General features: G+C 33.7%; 2 pseudogenes; one reads left to right on the plus strand and one right to left on the minus strand.

Annotated features, from left to right (window-relative positions):
• The window catches only part of LOC143389803 (zinc finger protein 280D-like), a 48,111-nt pseudogene that overhangs the window by 9,844 nt on the left and 20,299 nt on the right, over positions 1–17,968 (minus strand).
• LOC143389804 (ran guanine nucleotide release factor pseudogene) lies at positions 7,810–8,085 on the plus strand (annotated as a pseudogene).

Consider the following 17,968-nt stretch of genomic DNA (forward strand, 5'->3'; position numbering starts at 1 on the left):
GTAGTTACTTAAAGTTTAAATGAAGAACACTGATTTCACATTTGATATATAGGATTTGAGGCTTGTGAATCCCCAATATGTAATGCCCAGATTATGTCAAGGCAATTACTATAATGAATTACTTGCCAGAGGGACTTTAATTTTAGTAACGAATTTTATTACAAAATTTCCAAAAGTTAAAACTTAATTTTTCCATTTTGCCCCCAAATTCCAGAGTCTATTTCTTATTTTTCTTACAGAGTTACTCAGGTTTTCTCAGAGTTTCTATCTTCAAATTCAATAATATTCAACATTTAAATGAAACTGCAACTTACTAGAAAATTCATGGGGCGTATGTGTACTTTCAATGTGACACTGCAGCTGAAATGGTGTGGGAAACTGACGGTAGCAGTGCTGGCAGGTGGAGTGGTTTTCCCAGCTTTCACTGCTCTGCTTCTCAAGTTCCAAATGATGTTTCATGTGGTTCATAAACCTATAAATGATTGTCAACAGGTGCAAAAATTCAGATTTTAAAACAAAATCTCACCAATAAGTCTCTGAGTCTTAATCTTAAAAATACCAAGTATTACTCAAAATCCAAAATGTCTTAAAAGTCCTCTAGAAAAGAGTATATTTTAAATATTGCCTTTTCAGTGAATTTTTTCAATTTATTTCAAAATAATCAAAATATCACTCATTTTCTAACTCAATCATTACTTCAGATTATTTTTAAAAATTTAAGGTAAAAGAGCAGGCTTGTTTTTTATACCTTAAATACTATTTTTAGTTTAAAATAAAACACTGAAAGAAAGGAAACCCTACCACCAAAAGCAGCTAGAGTCATGAGAGAAATCTTTTAAGACTGTGAACACATATAATAGATTCCAGCTGCTTAAAAGACAAATTACTGGTATTTTTACTTGTGTCTTGGTTTCTAAATGTATGTAATAGCAATTTTAATGCCTACAATTACAAGAACTTTTTTTTTTAATGATACTGGCTTACTGTTAGCACATACTGTTTATTTTAACTTGCAGACTGTGCCCTTTATAAGAAAGGTCCATTTTTCAGTTTTACATTCTGTTATCTCAGCTTCCCTAAAAGGCTCCTTATGAAAAGGAACTATGACTTTCAACAGCAGAGAGTGTAGTATAAATGAGAATACTTATTTTGAAGATATTACTGAAGCTTTTTGCTGAATTTGAAAATAGAAGTTACTCAATCAAAACAACAATTTTTGGACTGGTCAGCTATTTACAATTACTCATTTTGAAGCCCTATAAGAAATAATCTTGCAACTATTAACATTGATGATAATGTCATGAATCTGGATAACTATCATCAAGAAGGTTATAACATATATCTCTTTTTTTTACACCTCTACCACACTACTCTTTACAGCAAGTTATGATACACCTTAAAATATCTTTCTTCTTTGGTTTTAACACAAGCTCTACAACACCTACCAAAAAAGTCCTAGTCTTGGTTAAGTATTTACATATGCAAAGCCAATATCTTTTAGCTCAAAATCATTAGCACTTAAGTATATTTATATAAAGAATCCTTTAATCAGCTAGTTATTTTTCTCAATTATTAAATAAGCCCAATCTGGAGTTCATATTTTTCAAATGAACAGATGGAAATGGGAGAAACTAAAAGGGCAAATTTCTTGGAATCATGTTCACAGAATGAAATATACCTGTTTTCATTGATAAGTAAGGGGTAAAATACTAATATCACAGTATGATAATAACAGAACAGAGTAGAAATCTTGAGCTGTACGTTTCTTACCATCCTTGAAAAATAATTTGTCTTCCCAGCTTTACTGGAAAAATTAAAAGCAATGTTATATAATACACTTAATTTTGGTTATGAGGTACTTTAAGGTTACATTTATCAGATAACCAATATATTTTAAATGCTTAATCACTGGATGTTATCAAACGGAGCATGCTGAAAATTTCTAAATATTCTGATAATATAGACCTATGTCTCCTGAAATAATTCCTGAAAAAAGGAATTTCCCATTTTCATGTTTGATATGAAATGGAAATGGCTAATCTTAAAAGCAAAAAAAAAAACTTGTTGGTCAAATAATTTGTAATATGATATGTGTCATATTTAATTTTCACAAGGAGCTTAAATCAGTGAATCACACTTCCATGCTTATCATTGCATCTATTTTTTAAATATATATATTTTTAGTTGTAGTTGGACACAATACATTTTATTTATTTATTTATTTATTTATTTATTTATTTTTATGTGGTGCTGAGGACAGAACCCAGGGCCTCACTGGTGCTAGTCAAGCGCTCTACCACTGAGCCACAACCTCAGCCCTCATTGCATCTATTAACATGATTTCTGACATATTTTACTATTAAAATGGTAAAAATATGTAAATAGGTGGTAGAGTTCTATTATAGTACTGTTTCAGTGTTATATGTCAAAGCACAACTTCCCCTTTGTTAAAAAATGGGGACCACTAGCTCTTGATGGCAGTTAACAGTGTCACAAAGGAGGTAAAACAATGAGAAAATTCATATGATATAAGATATGGGAAAGAACTTGGAAAAAGTTCTACCATAAAGCAACCATTAATGATTATTATAGGAGCATATCATAGAAGACAAGAAAACAAATAAATGCTGGGCCCAGACGTGAAAGTACATGCTTAAAAATGCTACAGGTGATAGTTATAAAGAGTAAATGGAATATACACATATACATGTATGTTTGTATACACAAACACACACATATCTTGTCTAAGTACACTGATATCTGCAACTTACTTTGAAATTAATTTAAAAGTCAGATAGTCTGAAGGAAGAAAAATATTATAAAGCAAGTACAGTAAAATATTAAGAATAAAAGTTGTAAGTGTAGAAGTGTCCAATAAGACTTAAATTTTTGATGATTATTTGAAAATTTTTATAATGAAATGGTAGAAAGTAACCTTATATACTATAAATGTCATGCCATATAATCAATGAAAAATACCATTCAATATATCTTGTTATTTTGTTCTTGTTACTCACTTACATAAGATATCTTTATAGTATGTCATGTAACGCAAAAATTTTAAAGTAAGTTTCTAAAATTTAAAACATTTATGTACACCTCTTCAAAATTTCATTGAGAATGAAATCTCTAATTGTTAAAGGTGTCAAATTATAAAATCAAAGCAGACACATCTCCTAGAAATGGTATATCTTTAAAACACATTTTTTTTGGCTGGGCTTAGTGGCACATGCCTATCATCCCAGGGGCTTGGGAGGCTGAAGCAGGAGGATCTCGAGTTCAGAGCCAGGCTCAGCAAAAGCGAGGTGTTAAGCAACACAGTGAGACACTATCTCTAAATAAAATACAAAATAGGGCTGGGGATGTGGCTCAGTGGTTGAGTGTCCCTGAATTCAATCCCTAGTAACCCCATCCCCCCAAATAGATCACTTTTCCCACTAGGTAAATGTTCTTAATATGAATTGAAAGCTTTGAGCATTAAGATTAGCATAAAGAAGTTCAAAACTGGACACTTTTGAAGTGCTTTCTCTTATAACTGAAGAAAAATAAAATGTAAACTACCTAAAAGATTCACTGCTAAAACAAAATGAACTTTTTTTTTTCTTTTAAGTTAAAATAAACTTTGTACATCTTAAGAAATGTGAAAGAAATACAAATAAGTAGATCCTGGTGTCAAATTCTAAAATACAAGAAATGACAAAAGCTTTTCAACAATGAACAAACAAACAAAAAGTCTGCCTTTGCCTAAAGTAGAAAGTATTAGAATTGTTTATCTAGAATAGCATAGTAAAATGTAACCTAAAGATACAACATTTATATTTGTAGCATTTCAATTTTCAAATAGAAATAAAAATAAATATTTACATACCTAATATTATTTTTTAGAATTTTCAAGCAACTGAAGCATTTAAAGGTTGTGTGAGTCTTCTGTTCTTCCTGGACATCTCCTTCATGTTTTCCATAATAAAAGTCATTAACTAACATGATCAATTTTCCTTTCTCTGAATCAATAGTCTTATTTGTATTTGCTGTATTTGAAAATTCTGTTTTAGCCAGTCCCAAAAATTTATTTATCATTTCTGGACAACAATACTGAAAGAGAAAAAAATTAGAAGCCTTATTTAAAAAAAAAAGCAAAAATTAATCTGTGGTTACAAGTAAGGTCAGGCTATGTAAAACTCTGCTTGGTAAGACATCTGGAAAAATAGTCACCAAAAATTTGTGGTGCACGTACATATTCTAAAACACTCAAATGACAAACACTTATTGTCTTAATAAACAAAAAAAAAATTCAAAAAGAAATGAAAACCCTTAAACAGGACTTGGCTATAGATGTAATAAATATTCCTTTGCAATTTATCTATTCAGGTGTAACTATTTAATAATAATTTGTTGCTCGGTCCAAAATTATTCATTTCACATCTATTTCGAGAGTACAGAAAGATATATTTCATATGCCTTGATGTATATTTTTAATTAACAAGTAACACAAAAAAAAATTTGTAAAACCTTAATGGAACTAGACTTTGACCCAACTAACCTGGTATTTCTTAGACTCAAGGTACTAGAAAAGGTATGGAATGCAAAGGTATATAAGACTAATCTTCATTCTTAAAAAAAAAAGAAAGAAAAGAAAAAAATCCACTTTTTTACATTAGGTATAAAAGAAAAGTGTTTTTACATCTTAAAACCTAGAATGCTAAATATCTGAAGAGGAAACTTACCTCTTCAGGAGTAAAATCACAATGTCACATAAAATGATTTTAATATGGAATTTGTTCATATGTGAGCTTTTCTTTTTCTTTTTCAACAAGATAGAACAAATTCTATCTTTTATTTATTTATTGCACATAACATTCAGTTGTATAGTTTTTACTTAAAGGGCAAGCTCAGGAAGATGTGCATTATAGTATTTGTTAAAATGCTAATTCCTGGGCCTCACTTCAGAACAACTAAGCTACAATGTCAAGAGATAGGGCCTAGAAGTTAATATATTATCTAATTTTTTTTGATAGTTGTAGATGGACAGCATGCCTTTATTTTATGTTTATTTTTATGTGGTGCTAAGGATCGAACCAAGTGCCTCATACATGCTACGCAAGAGATCTGCCACTGAGCTAGAGCCCCAGCCCTAGAAGTTATATTTTTTAACAAGTGGTAATTCTTTTACAACTTAAATGTTTTCTATATGTGTTATGTGTTAAACTGGCATCAACATAAGAAAAATTTAAACTCTTAATACACCTATTTCATTTCTAAGATAACAACATCCACTTCTACCACATGTAAAATGTTAGACAACTGGTGGAACACTCTGTATTACAAGGGACAGTGGGCCTTTCTGGTCCAAGACAGACTTATAACATTTCTTTCAAGATTGCATTTTACTTATTTTGTTTTACTTATCAATTTATAAATCTGAAAAGAAAAAACATACACACACACACACACACAAAATCTAAAATAGATACAAAGAAAAAAATACTAAGTAAAATGAGCCACAAATAACTGGTATAACTAACCTATGTTAAGGAGTTGAGGTTTTACCCATATGAAAAATTAGGACAAATAGATTAGTTCTCTAATACAACATGAATCTCTGTAGTTTTCCATTCAGAATAAATTATAATTGAAATAGAAATACAACATAAAAAGGGAGGTAAGAAAGATTTTGATATTTATGTTCCTATATTCTTCTTGCAATATCACATAATATCTGAGAGCTCAAACTTAGGAAATTCAGACTATTTCTAAGGAGTTTTACAAGACTAAGTTCCTTCTTTTAAAAAATGCTACTTTCTACTTTAAGGATAAATGAAGAAAAACATGGTAAGGAATAAAACAACTAGCATTATTAGAAAAATTACTCAAAATGTGTATCCTCTTACTACTACTAATATGTATCACTGGCACCATTTTGACAAACAAAACTCTTCACTTATTTGAAGGATTCCTTGGAGGAAGATCTCAAACAATGAGAAGTTATAATGCACAAAAATAAATAATAGAGAAAAGTCTTCCTAATAAGAAATGCAGATTATTTTGTGTCCCAAACACAAGATCTGGCTTTTAGTAGAAGTTATTCTGAGTCATATTTAGCACCTGATTATTTTCTGAAATCTACAAAATAGTTTATGAGAGAGTATGTTGCAAGGTTTATATTCTCCAGAAATGTCTAATATGAAATTAAAGTTGACCTAGAGTAATAAATTACTATATATATATATATATATATATATATATATATATATATATATATATATATATAAAACATATAATCAATTACTTGCTGTTCTTTTTTTTTCTTTTACAGAAAAGACAGGATCAGATTTTTAAAAATTAACATACAAATCTTGTTCACAGTAACTTTAAAAAAATTGTTTTTAAATTGTAGTTGGAAACTATACCTTTATTTTATTTATTTTTATGTGGTGCTGAGGATTGAACCCAGTGCTTCACACGTGATATATGAGTGCTGTACAGTGAGCCACAACCCCAGCCCTCACAGTAACTTTTTTTAAGCAATATTTAAGATCCCTATGAAAAACAGCTGAACAATAAACTGCTGACAACCAAACGTGGACAATGGCTATAGTGAATGAGGGAGAAGGGAAGGAGCAAAATAGCCTACAGGAGAGAAAAAAAAAGACAGGCAAGAAAGAAACTTAAGAAATGAGCACTAACGACTGTGAACTATGGTCCAAAATCAACTGGTTATCTTTTGTTCAGCTCCCGAACCCTTTTAGTTCTCACCCTTTACTACAACCTTTCACACAGCCTTTATTTTCCTGGGCTGGCTAGTCTACAAATATTAAATGCCTTTAATGCTATTCTCATCTTTACATTTCCAAATACATAGGTCATCTTCCATCACTTTGTTAGTGCCCTAAAAATTTAGGTAGAATTTTCAGAGCAAAGGATATGGAATGCAATTTTTAAATATTAAAATAGGACTTCTCATACAAACATCCTACATAAGTCAACATTTCCCCACTTATAGGAATTCATCCAAAAGCCACCAACAACCAAATTCCACAAACCTGATTTTCACGGAAACTTAGATCCAGAGAAAATCCAGAGACCACAATATACAAAAGCACTACCCAAAGCATCCAAGAAATAAAGCATGTAGTCAGAAGGAGATCAAAGACAAAAGAATCCAAAAGATCTTAGAAAGTGTCAGTAAAGGGAGTTGGGAATATAGCTCAGTGGTACTGCACTTGCCTAGCATATGCAAAGTCCTAAGTTTGATCCACAGCACCATAAAAGAAAACAAACAAACAAACAAACAAAAAAGCACCACCACCAGCAACAACAACAGAAAAACAGAAATATGACAATTTAAATATATATCCTGAAAGAGGTGACATGATAGGCATATCCTGAAGTGCAAGGATAGATAGATAGATTGATAGATAGGCAGGCAGGCAAACGCAGATATAGAAGCTGGTCAAGAGCATGGCAGAAGAAGTAACCCAGACCTACTTTGGAAAAGGAAAACTGAAAAGGCAGTGCTATAGAAAGCAGCAGACACACACATTGCATTTGCAGGAAGTCTTCTGCCAAGCAAAGAATTATATAACCCAACTAGCAGGCTGTGAGACTATACTAGAAATCTAGGCTCTCATCTAAACAAAAATACTTTCAGATAAAAGGAGGCTAATAACAGGAATATATACAATTCTAGCAAAACATCAGGAAAATGTTATTCTGGAGCAGATGTAAGAAGAGACAGTAAAGCTGAGGAGATGTGTCCCCATATGGGTTGCTTTTAAATCTCTCTAGAGCCTATACTCTAGTCCCAGGCCCATGGAGCCCACAAGAAACTATCCACTGTTTGAGGGTACCTTCTTCTCCATTCTACCCCCTGAGGCCATTGATGTAAGTGACCTCTGAACAGTCTCACACAACCAAGAAGTTTTCTGCCATTCAGTGACCAACCAAAGCCTGTTGGGGCAACATTTGGAGCTCCAGGCCCAGGTGTGGGGTAAAGCAGCCACACAATTAATGAAGAATATAACACTGCACCAGGTCTTTCTGTGGCTGCCCCAGCACAAGACTGGTCTCTTGCTCAACTTCAATTAGGACCCTCACCAACAACAGGTCATCTCTTAGACCTGGAAATCTGTCATCTCTACCATGAAGACTGGATGAATTTAAACAATTGTTAACCAGTCTGACACTTCATGATCCTAACATCTCTGGTCCCAGTAAGAATGCTTAAGCACTGCATGATGTTGCTGAAAACTTAGAGACTGGGTTCTGAGAAGGGGAAAAAAAGAGTCTGAATACCTAGGTTTCCTCTTCCTCTTCCCTGTGCACGAACACAAAACATGCCCTTTCTACAGAAATAAACTTGCTTTAGAATCCCACCTCACCCCCAGAGAGAGATTAAGAAGTAGCACATCAAGGGAAAAAGGAGAGGGAAAAATGAATAACAGAGAGGTAAGATAAATTAGAGACAAGGATAGTAGTAAACAGATACTGCAAAATAAAAGAAGGGAAAGAGAGGCCAGTAATGATAAAAGCAAGGTTTAAAAAAAGAGAGATTAAGATTAGAGAGAAAATGACAGATATAGCATGCAAAGGAAAATTCATTTTGGACATACAACTGTATGGAATAAATATTTTAAAATATAATCCAGGAAAACTGTGCTAAAACAAAGGAAGACACAAATATAAAGGCAAAAGAATACAATGTACACTAGAGAAGACTAACTCAAACTTTCTATAGTAAGTTATGTCACTATAAAATTATTAATCTTATAAATATTAGTCTAATATAGATAGATAGATAGATAGATAGATAGACTGGGATGTAGCTCAGAGGTAAAGTGCCCCTAAATCCCCAGTATCAAAAAAAAAAGAAAAAGAAAAAGAAACTTATTACTTTCTAGATGAGACCCTCTGCAATTTAGTGAGACCTTGTTGCAAAAAAAAAAAAAAAAAAAAAAGAACTGAAATGTAATTCAGTGGTAAAGAGCCCCTGAGATCAATTCCCAGTATCGAAACACAAAGTAACAAAAAGCAAACAACAACAAACACTGAAGACTAGAATCAAAAACAAAACACTTTTTTGAACATTTTAAAATGTTAAGGATACATTCATGATACAGTTATGAAAGCTAGATTCTTCTGTATCACAAATATCAGCTAAGTAATGAAAGATATGGATTGAGATGTGATTATATATCTAGGACAGAATAAGTGAAGGTAAGGATATGTAAAAAGTTTTATCAGTGGATACTAAACTACAGTTAGATAGGAATACAAGTTCTGGTATGCTATTATTATATAGTAGGGTGTCTATAGATAACAATAATGCACTGTACACTTTAAAAAGCCAGAAAAAGGGAGTGGGGATTATGGATCAGTGATAGAGTGCTCACCTGGTGCGGGTGAGGCACTGGGTTCAATCCTCAGCACCAGATAAAAATAAATGAATAAAAATAAAGACATTGTGTCCACCTACAGCTAAATTTTTTTCTAAAAAAAAAGGCCAGAAAATTTAAAGTTTTCACCATAAAGAATTGATAAGTGTTTGCAGAGTAAAACATTAAACAATGGACACATATCAAAACATCATACCCCATTAATACGTAAAATTTTATGCTTTATGTACCAGTCAAAATTAATGTAAATAAAGACTAAAATTATAATGAATACTCTGGAAAAGTTTATATGACAAGCAAATAATTTACTTATTATTTTTAGTGTACCTCACTATCTATAGTATATCTTACTATATCATACATGTATTTTCAAATTTCTACCTAATAGTAAAGAAAACAACCTACAGACATTTTTGCTAAAGAAAAAAAAAAGTATTCATCAGCACTTGGACTTTACTATAAGAGGTATGGTTAAAATACCAATTAACTAATGATACAATGAGAAAAATGTCTAACTTTAAGAAATTCCTAAAGAATAAATGAAATAATGTATTTATTTAAAGCTTAGTTTTATGTTTGACACATGGAATCAAATAAATTATTATAGGATATTTTAATATTTTTCCATTGGGAAAAAACATTAACTGTGATATAATGAACTTTGATTTATCAAAAACTTCTATTTAAATTTTTTTAAATTATTGATCTAAAAATTACATTATTTTATGGAAATTATATTAAATTTTAACTGAAATATAAAAATATAAAAGCTAAAAAGTAAAAAAAGTCCCCAGTTTTCTATTTTTTAATTTTTATGATCAACACATTATATTTATACATTTTTGAAACAATGTGATTTTTTCATTTTTATGATGCAATTGTGTGAAGACAATAAAAATCCTCTTCTAATATGAGATATAGAATGCATTACTGTTAATTATACTCACCCTATTATGCCATAGAACATAAGAATTTGCTGTGCCTATCAAACTATAACACTGTACCTTGTGACCAACCAATTTCTATTCCCTTCCCCCTCTACTTGTCCCCATCTCTGATGACCTCTAGTCTATTTGATTTCTATGAGATCAACTTTTTAAAACTGCCCACTGAGTGAGATCATGTAGTATTTGTCTTTCTGTGCCTGAAACTCTCCAGTTTTAAACATTTCCTTCCTAGATTTGTGACTATGCTTTGAGACTTCATTATTATAAACACATATATTATTCAATTGCATTCAATTTAGTTATATAGTATTTCTTTCACATTGTCCCATTTTATCTATCATAGAGATACCCTCCTTTCATAAAATGTTACAGTGTTCCATTACATAAATCTTTTAATATTTTGGTTATTTCCAGTACAAGTAGTCACAAATAATGTTATAACATGTAAAAGTCACAGTTGGAAGAAGGTTGTCAATCTCTCCAGGCCCAGGAGTGTGTATGTTTTGCATGTTGAACTGATTCTATTTTGTATACAGACTGTATGCAAAGTAGAGGGGAATTAAGAACATTCATGTCTACTTCTATATGTGGAAAGAAAATCAGGAAGGATATAAAACTGGCAACCAGGTCATAAGAGTCTGAGGTAAAGATTCTTCCCATACACACCTTCCTATTTTTAATTTTTAATAATGTGACTTTGTTACCTAGTTAAAAAAAAAAAATAAATAAATAAATAAATAAATAAATAAATAAATAAATAAATGTGACTAAGAGAATATAGTAGCAAGAGATCTTCCAAAAATGGTAGATTAGAGGCATTATACACTTGCCTGCATCTCCTTGAAACCAAATTAAAATAACTGTAACATAGTTGCTCACTGAGATGAATGACTATGAGAAAATACCAGGTTTCAACTGTGGATAGAGACTTGGAGAAGCCCAAATAAAATGGACTGTGGAAGACAGAATGAAACAAAATGCACCAGTGCCAATCCCAGGGAAGTATGCCCCAGAGGTAGAGAAGAAACAGAGTCCCAACAAACATGACTGGCACAGGATCCAGCCTCCTGCAGAAATATAGGCTAAGCAAACAACAGTACAGTTTGCATGTTGAATTGGCTCTGTAGAAGACCCCTGTACTTCTTTGCATATTCTCAGTTTTATAATTTGGGGCCATCTTAGAAAAGGTCCTATTGTCTGAGGTTACTTACTGCTTTAGCAATCAGCATATGCAATAACAGAAGGTGCTTCTCATTAAACCTGGCAGTTTGCCAGATGCAGCTCTCAGAGTCTGGGGAATGAGCAGTCACATGTAGCCAGGACTGGAAACATCAGAAAAATGGACTGTGGATTATGCAGAACTCACCAACATCCCTTCCACCACAGATCTTTGAGACTCTATATCCTCTCTCCATCCTTGGGGGGCCATAGAGGGACACTCCACAGAGCTAGTATTAGCTCTACCCTCCAAGTGCTAAGCTCTGAAGAGAAGATTTGGGGAGTTCCACATTCTGACATGCCATGATGTCAGCATCAGCTCTGCTCTAGAAGTGCATAACACAAATAGCTCCAGAGAGAATTTGTTTCTAGGGAACTCTGCGTTCCACACTAGCTCATTCTGATGTACAAAGCAGCTGAGAGGTATTCCAACTGAATCAAGCCACAAATTACTACCATCAGTCAACTGACTAGTACCACAAAAGAAAGGAGTAAGCCCCAGTCTTTTCTCTGTCCAAGCAGCACACAGACTAAAGACAAAGAAATTCTCTGATGAGCATAGTCAAAAAGTTTCTATCCTTCCTGCTCACTTGGGCACCTGAGGGAAAAGAAAATTTTCATTTTTTTTATTCATAGTTTTACTTTGTTTTTAAACTCAGGGGTACTTTCAAAACTGCACTACATCCTCAGCCCTTTTCATTTTTTCAGACAGGTTCTCTTCAATACTGGCTTTGAACCTGTGATCCTCCTGCCTCAACTTCCTGAATAACTAGGATTACAGGCATATACCACCACACCTGGCTTAAGTTTTTGTTGTTGTTGTTATTTTTATGTGCTGTTTTGTGGTTATTTCCCTTTTCCCTCTTATTTTTTTGATATTGGGGACTGAACTCGGGGACACTCGACCCCTTGGCCATATTCCCAGCCCTTGTTTGTGTTTTATTTAGAGACAAGGTCTTACTGAGTTACTTAGCGCCTTGCTAAATTGCTGAAGCTGGCTTTGAACTCTTGGTCCTCCTACCTCTGCCTCCCAAGTCACTGGTATTACAGGCATGTGCCACCATGCCTGTATTTTTCTCCTCTTTTTAATATGAAATATTTTTCTTCTCTTCCCTTCTCCCTTTTCTATTTTACTTTTCTCCAACTATATTTTATCCCTTTGATTAATTCTATTTTTATTATTTAACTGTTTGTTATTTAATATTATTTTTCTTCTTTCTTTTCATTTGTTGTGGTATTACTGTTTTTAGTTTTTGGATTTTACTTTATTTATCTATCTCATTTTTCTTTCTTTTTGTTCCTCTTCTTTTTTTTTGCAGTGATTGAGATTGAGTCTGATTGTGTTGAACACATCAGCTGGGTGCTCTGCCACTGAGCTACACTCCCAACCCAACTGAGGGGAATTATGCCTTGCTTGGGCCACACTTAAACCTTGGCAGATACTTCAACTTAGAGAATAGGAGGAATAAAAGCCCACAGACTATAACCTGTCCCCAGGCAAGCATGGCAAGGTGGGTGAATCTGAAGTCCCTCTTGGGAACCCTCACTACTATAACAAGAACAGAAGAAATAGCATAACTTTTATAGGCACCATACTTATGGTGCCTATATATGGGGCCTCAATATTGTCATTCCCATACCCTATCAGACAGCATATTGCTGATAGGGTTTGTTTCTAGGGAACTCTGCGTTCCTAGAAACTCCACAGGTGAGTGTGACAGTGGAGGGAGCTGTAACTGGCTATTGTTTCTCCCCATGAAACAACTAGAGATGCCCTGAATGTCTAAACAAAAGATAAAGGCTCCAGGACATCACCACAATTGGAACAGCCAGTAGCAGAACTGCTTCCAAGTTAACAGCCAAGATCAAAAAAGCCCAGGGAAACCCCCAACAAGTACCTGATAGGGGCTTCGATTCCCACTATAGGAGTAATCACAGAGGGTACACTCTATATCTATTGCTGTCTATAGCAAAATTGCCTGAAATACCAGACAGACTACCCTCTTGCAAGTCCTATAAAGAAAATAAATCACTTAGGCTCTGACATATATTGTGTAAAAATCTTTAACCACAGCCAAAGAAGCCACAGGAAAGTACACAAGGAAGTACAAATTGAATTAAATTCAATACTAAATAGAAACCCAGTGACCCAGGGCTCACCAAGAAATAGTGGAAAAGAGTGAAAGATATCCATCCCAGTGGATGAACAAATCTCAACATACAAACACAAGAAATATTAAAGCACAAGGCAGTAGAATAGCTCCTGAGATTTATAAATCTCTAATAAATCTCTAATCCAAAGATATAAAAGTAGATGAACTACTTGACAGAGAAATTAAAAGAATATTTTTTTAAAAAAAAACAGTTCAATGAATTCCAAGAGGATATAAGAGCTGAATGAATTAAGGAAACCAATGCAGGATATGAATGAGAAATCTGATAGACAGGGATTTTGAAACCGTACCAACCAGAATTCTTGCAAATGAAAAGCTCAATAAGTCAGATTTTTAAAAACTCACTTGAAAGCCCCACCAAAATATTAGATAGACCAAAAGAAAGAATAACAAGACTTAAAGAAAAAGTTGAGGAGTTACCAGATTCAGAAACTAATTTTAAAAAGTCAGTAAAAATGAACATAATATGCAAGATCTCTAGGATACCATTGAAGAACCAAACACAGGTATGATCAGAAAAGATGAGGGAGAAGAGCTACAGATTGAAGGCATAGAAAGTCTATTCAGCGAAATGTCAGAAGATAGCTTCCCAAATACTGGAAAAGACATGGATATCCAGGTCAAAGAGAAATAAAGAGCCCCAAGTAGCCAAGCGCCATGGTGCTTGCGTGTAATCCCAGCAACTTGGGAGGCTGAGATAGGAGGATCATGAGTTCAAAGCCAGACTCAGCAACTGCCAAGGCACTAAGCAAATCAGTGAGACCCTCTCTCTAATAAAATACAAAATTGGGCTGGGGGTGTGGCTCAGTGGTTGAGTGACTCTGAGTTCAATCCCTCGTATCAAAACAAAACAAAATAAAACAAAAAAACCCAAGTAGACATAACAAAAAGAAAAAAGAAAAGAAATAAAAAAGCTTACCCACAACATATTATATTTAAACTCCCAAAAGTACCTAAAAAAATATTTATAAAGCTGCAAAAAAGAAGGGTCAAATCATATTTTAAGACAAAGACATCAGAGTAACAGTGGATTTCTTAGAAGAAACTCAAAAAGGCCAGAAGGGCAAGGAATGATGTATTTCAAGGCCTAAAAAAAATAAATGTCAAACTCAATTACCATACCTAGCAAAGTTTCCCAAATCAAAGGAAAAATAAAGAACTTTCATGATAAGCATACATTAAAGGAATTCCTGACCACTAAATCAGCATTATGGAATATACATAAGGGAATTCTACACAGAAGTGAGGAAGAAAGACTAACACAAAAATAATGACACAGGAAAAAATAAATTTCATTAGACGAGATTAGAACAGCTAATAAGAAAAAAAAAGGAGAGAATCAAACAGTATTAATAAAATCATCAAATCTCTAAGATGAATAAAAGAGCAAGACACAACATAGAACATTCAAAACAACTAGGAAAAAACTTCAGCCTGGGCTGGGGATGTGGCTCAAGCGGTAGTGTGCTCGCCTAGCATGCGTGCGGTCCGGATTCGATCCTCAGCACCACATATAAAGATGTTGTGTCCGCCAAAAACTAAAAAATAAATATTAAAAATCTCTCTCTCTCTCTCTCTCTCTCTCTCTCTCTCTCTCTCTCTCTCTCTCTCTCCCCTCTCTATAAAAAAAAAAAACTTCAGCCAGGCATGGTGGCACATGCCTGTAATCCCAGCACCTGGGCAGCCTGAGGCAGGAGGGTTGTGTGTTCAAAGTCAGGTTTAGCAACTTACCAAGACCCTAAGCAACTCAGTGAGACTCTGTCTCTAATAAAATACAAAACAGGGCTTGGGATATGACTCAGTGGTTGAGTGCCCCTGAGTTCAATCTGCCGCAGCCTGGCTGGCTGGGCAAAATAACCGGGGGGGATGACGAATAACTTGTGTACGTTGATGCAGCAGGAATGGGAGCCATTTATTGTAGGACAACTGAGGTATTTATACATTTTACACAGCTTATCTAATTAGCATAAAATAGATACAGCAGTCAACCAATAAGGAATCTCCACACTTCATGGCTTGCTTTTGTTACTTCACAAACCACTCCCTCTGGCATTTGGCCAGGCGCCATCCAGACTTGTTTACAGACTCTAACATTTCTCTGGCAAAATAACAGGTGCCAATCTGACTTGTTTACAGACCTTAGCATCAATCTTTGGCACAAATAAAATAATTTTAAAAATTACAGAATAACAAGGAAAAAAGTGCACACGCACCTTTGAATAAGAATTCTCAACATAAATGGTCTTAATTCTTCAATTTAAAGGTGCAGATTAGCTCATTAGATTAAAAAAGCAGACCAAATAATATACATCCTAAAAAACTCACTGGCAAAAACATACACAAACTGAAAGTGAAAGGATGGAAAATGATACTGTAAGCAAACCAAATCCAAAAGCAAGCAACAATAGCTATACTCATAGATGACAAAACAGAAAAAACAAAGGAGGTCATTACATATTGATAAAGGAAATAATTCATCAAGACACATTAACAATTACAAACATATATGCACCAAACATAAGAGCACCAATTTTATAAAACACCACAGGACACAAAGGGAGAGATGACCCTAATAATGAGTAACTGCAGTAGCCACTTTCACCATACAGACCAAATAAAATCAACCAAAAAAAATCAGGGGTGAATTATACCATAGTTCAAATAACTTAACAGACATATACATCTAAGGGCTGCAAAACGTGTATTCTTTTCATCAGTGCATGAAACTTTTTACAAAATAGATCATATTTCTGACCATAAAGCAAGAGTTAACTAATTCAGAAAAACTGAAATGATTACTTGTATCTTATTGTATCATGATGGAATGAAACCAGAAATTTGTAACAAGAAAAACTGCAGTAATTATATCAAAACATTGAGGCTAAAAATACACTGGTGAACAAACAGTAGGTTATGGAAAAAATCAGGAAGGAAATTTAAAAATTCCAAGAATCAAATAAAAATGAAAACATAATATAGTATAACCTGTGGGATACAGTGAAAACAGTACTTTGGGGGAAGTTTATAGATATGAATGGCTATATTGAGGGAGGTAGGGGGAGCAGATCCCAAATAATAACCTAAGATAAATCTCAAGGTCTTTGAAAAACAAGAATAAACTAAGGGGCCAGGTGCAGAGGCTCATACCTATAACCCCAGTGGCTTGGGAGGCTGAGGCAGGAGCATCACAAGTTCAAAGCCAGCCTCAGCAACAGTGAGACCCTGTCTCTAAAGATAATACAAAACAGGGCTAGGGATGCGGCTCAGTGGTTGAGTGCCCATGAGTTCAATCCCTGGTACCAAAAAAAGAAAAGAAAAAATCAATAAAACAAAGAGCTGTTTCTTTGAAAAGAAAAATGAAATTGAAAAACTTTTACCAAATTTAACCAAAAGAAAGAGAAGACCCAAATTAACAAAAATAGAGATGAAAAAGGTATACTACAAAAGACAACATTCATAAGATCCTTCAGGAAAATCTGGGAAAACTACATACCAAAAAAATGGAATATCTAGAAGAAATGGAGGAGATTCTGGACACAAATTTTAAAAATCCAAATAGATCAGTAATGAGCAATGTGACTGAAGCAGGAGAAAAGTCTCCAAACAAGGAAAAGCCCATGCCTAGACAGATTCAATGCTGAAATTTACCAGATTTTAAAGAACAGCAATGCTTCTTAAGCTATTTAGAAAAAAAAGGAAAAAAATGTTTCCAAACTCAGCTTACCAAGCTAGAATTACCCTGCAACCAAGACCTGATAATGACACAACAAAAAAGAGAAAACTATAGACTGATATCCTTGATAAACATAAATGCAAATAAATGCAAAATCATCAATAAAATACAAATTCAATGGCACATTAAAAAGCTTGTCCACAAGTTGGCTTCATGAAAGGGATGCAAGGATGGTTTAACACACACAATTGAATAAATGTAATATAGCACATTAATACAAAAATAAATAGAGGATAAAAAACATGATCTCAAAAAACCTTTGATAAAATTCAGTAAAGCTTCATGATAAAATGCTCTGAATAAACTATATATAACACAATCATACTTTATCATAAAAAAGGATATATATAACACACCCATAGCCAACATCATACTGAATACAGAAAAATTGAAAGTGTCCCTTCTAAACTCAGATACAAGGACCTGGAGTTGTGGCTCAGCAGTAGAACGCTCACGTAGTGCATGCGGGGCACTGGGTTTGATCCTCAGCACCACGTAAAAATG

Source organism: Callospermophilus lateralis, unplaced genomic scaffold (assembly GCF_048772815.1).
Source record: "Callospermophilus lateralis isolate mCalLat2 unplaced genomic scaffold, mCalLat2.hap1 Scaffold_65, whole genome shotgun sequence".
In the NCBI taxonomy this organism is placed as follows: domain Eukaryota; kingdom Metazoa; phylum Chordata; class Mammalia; order Rodentia; family Sciuridae; genus Callospermophilus; species Callospermophilus lateralis.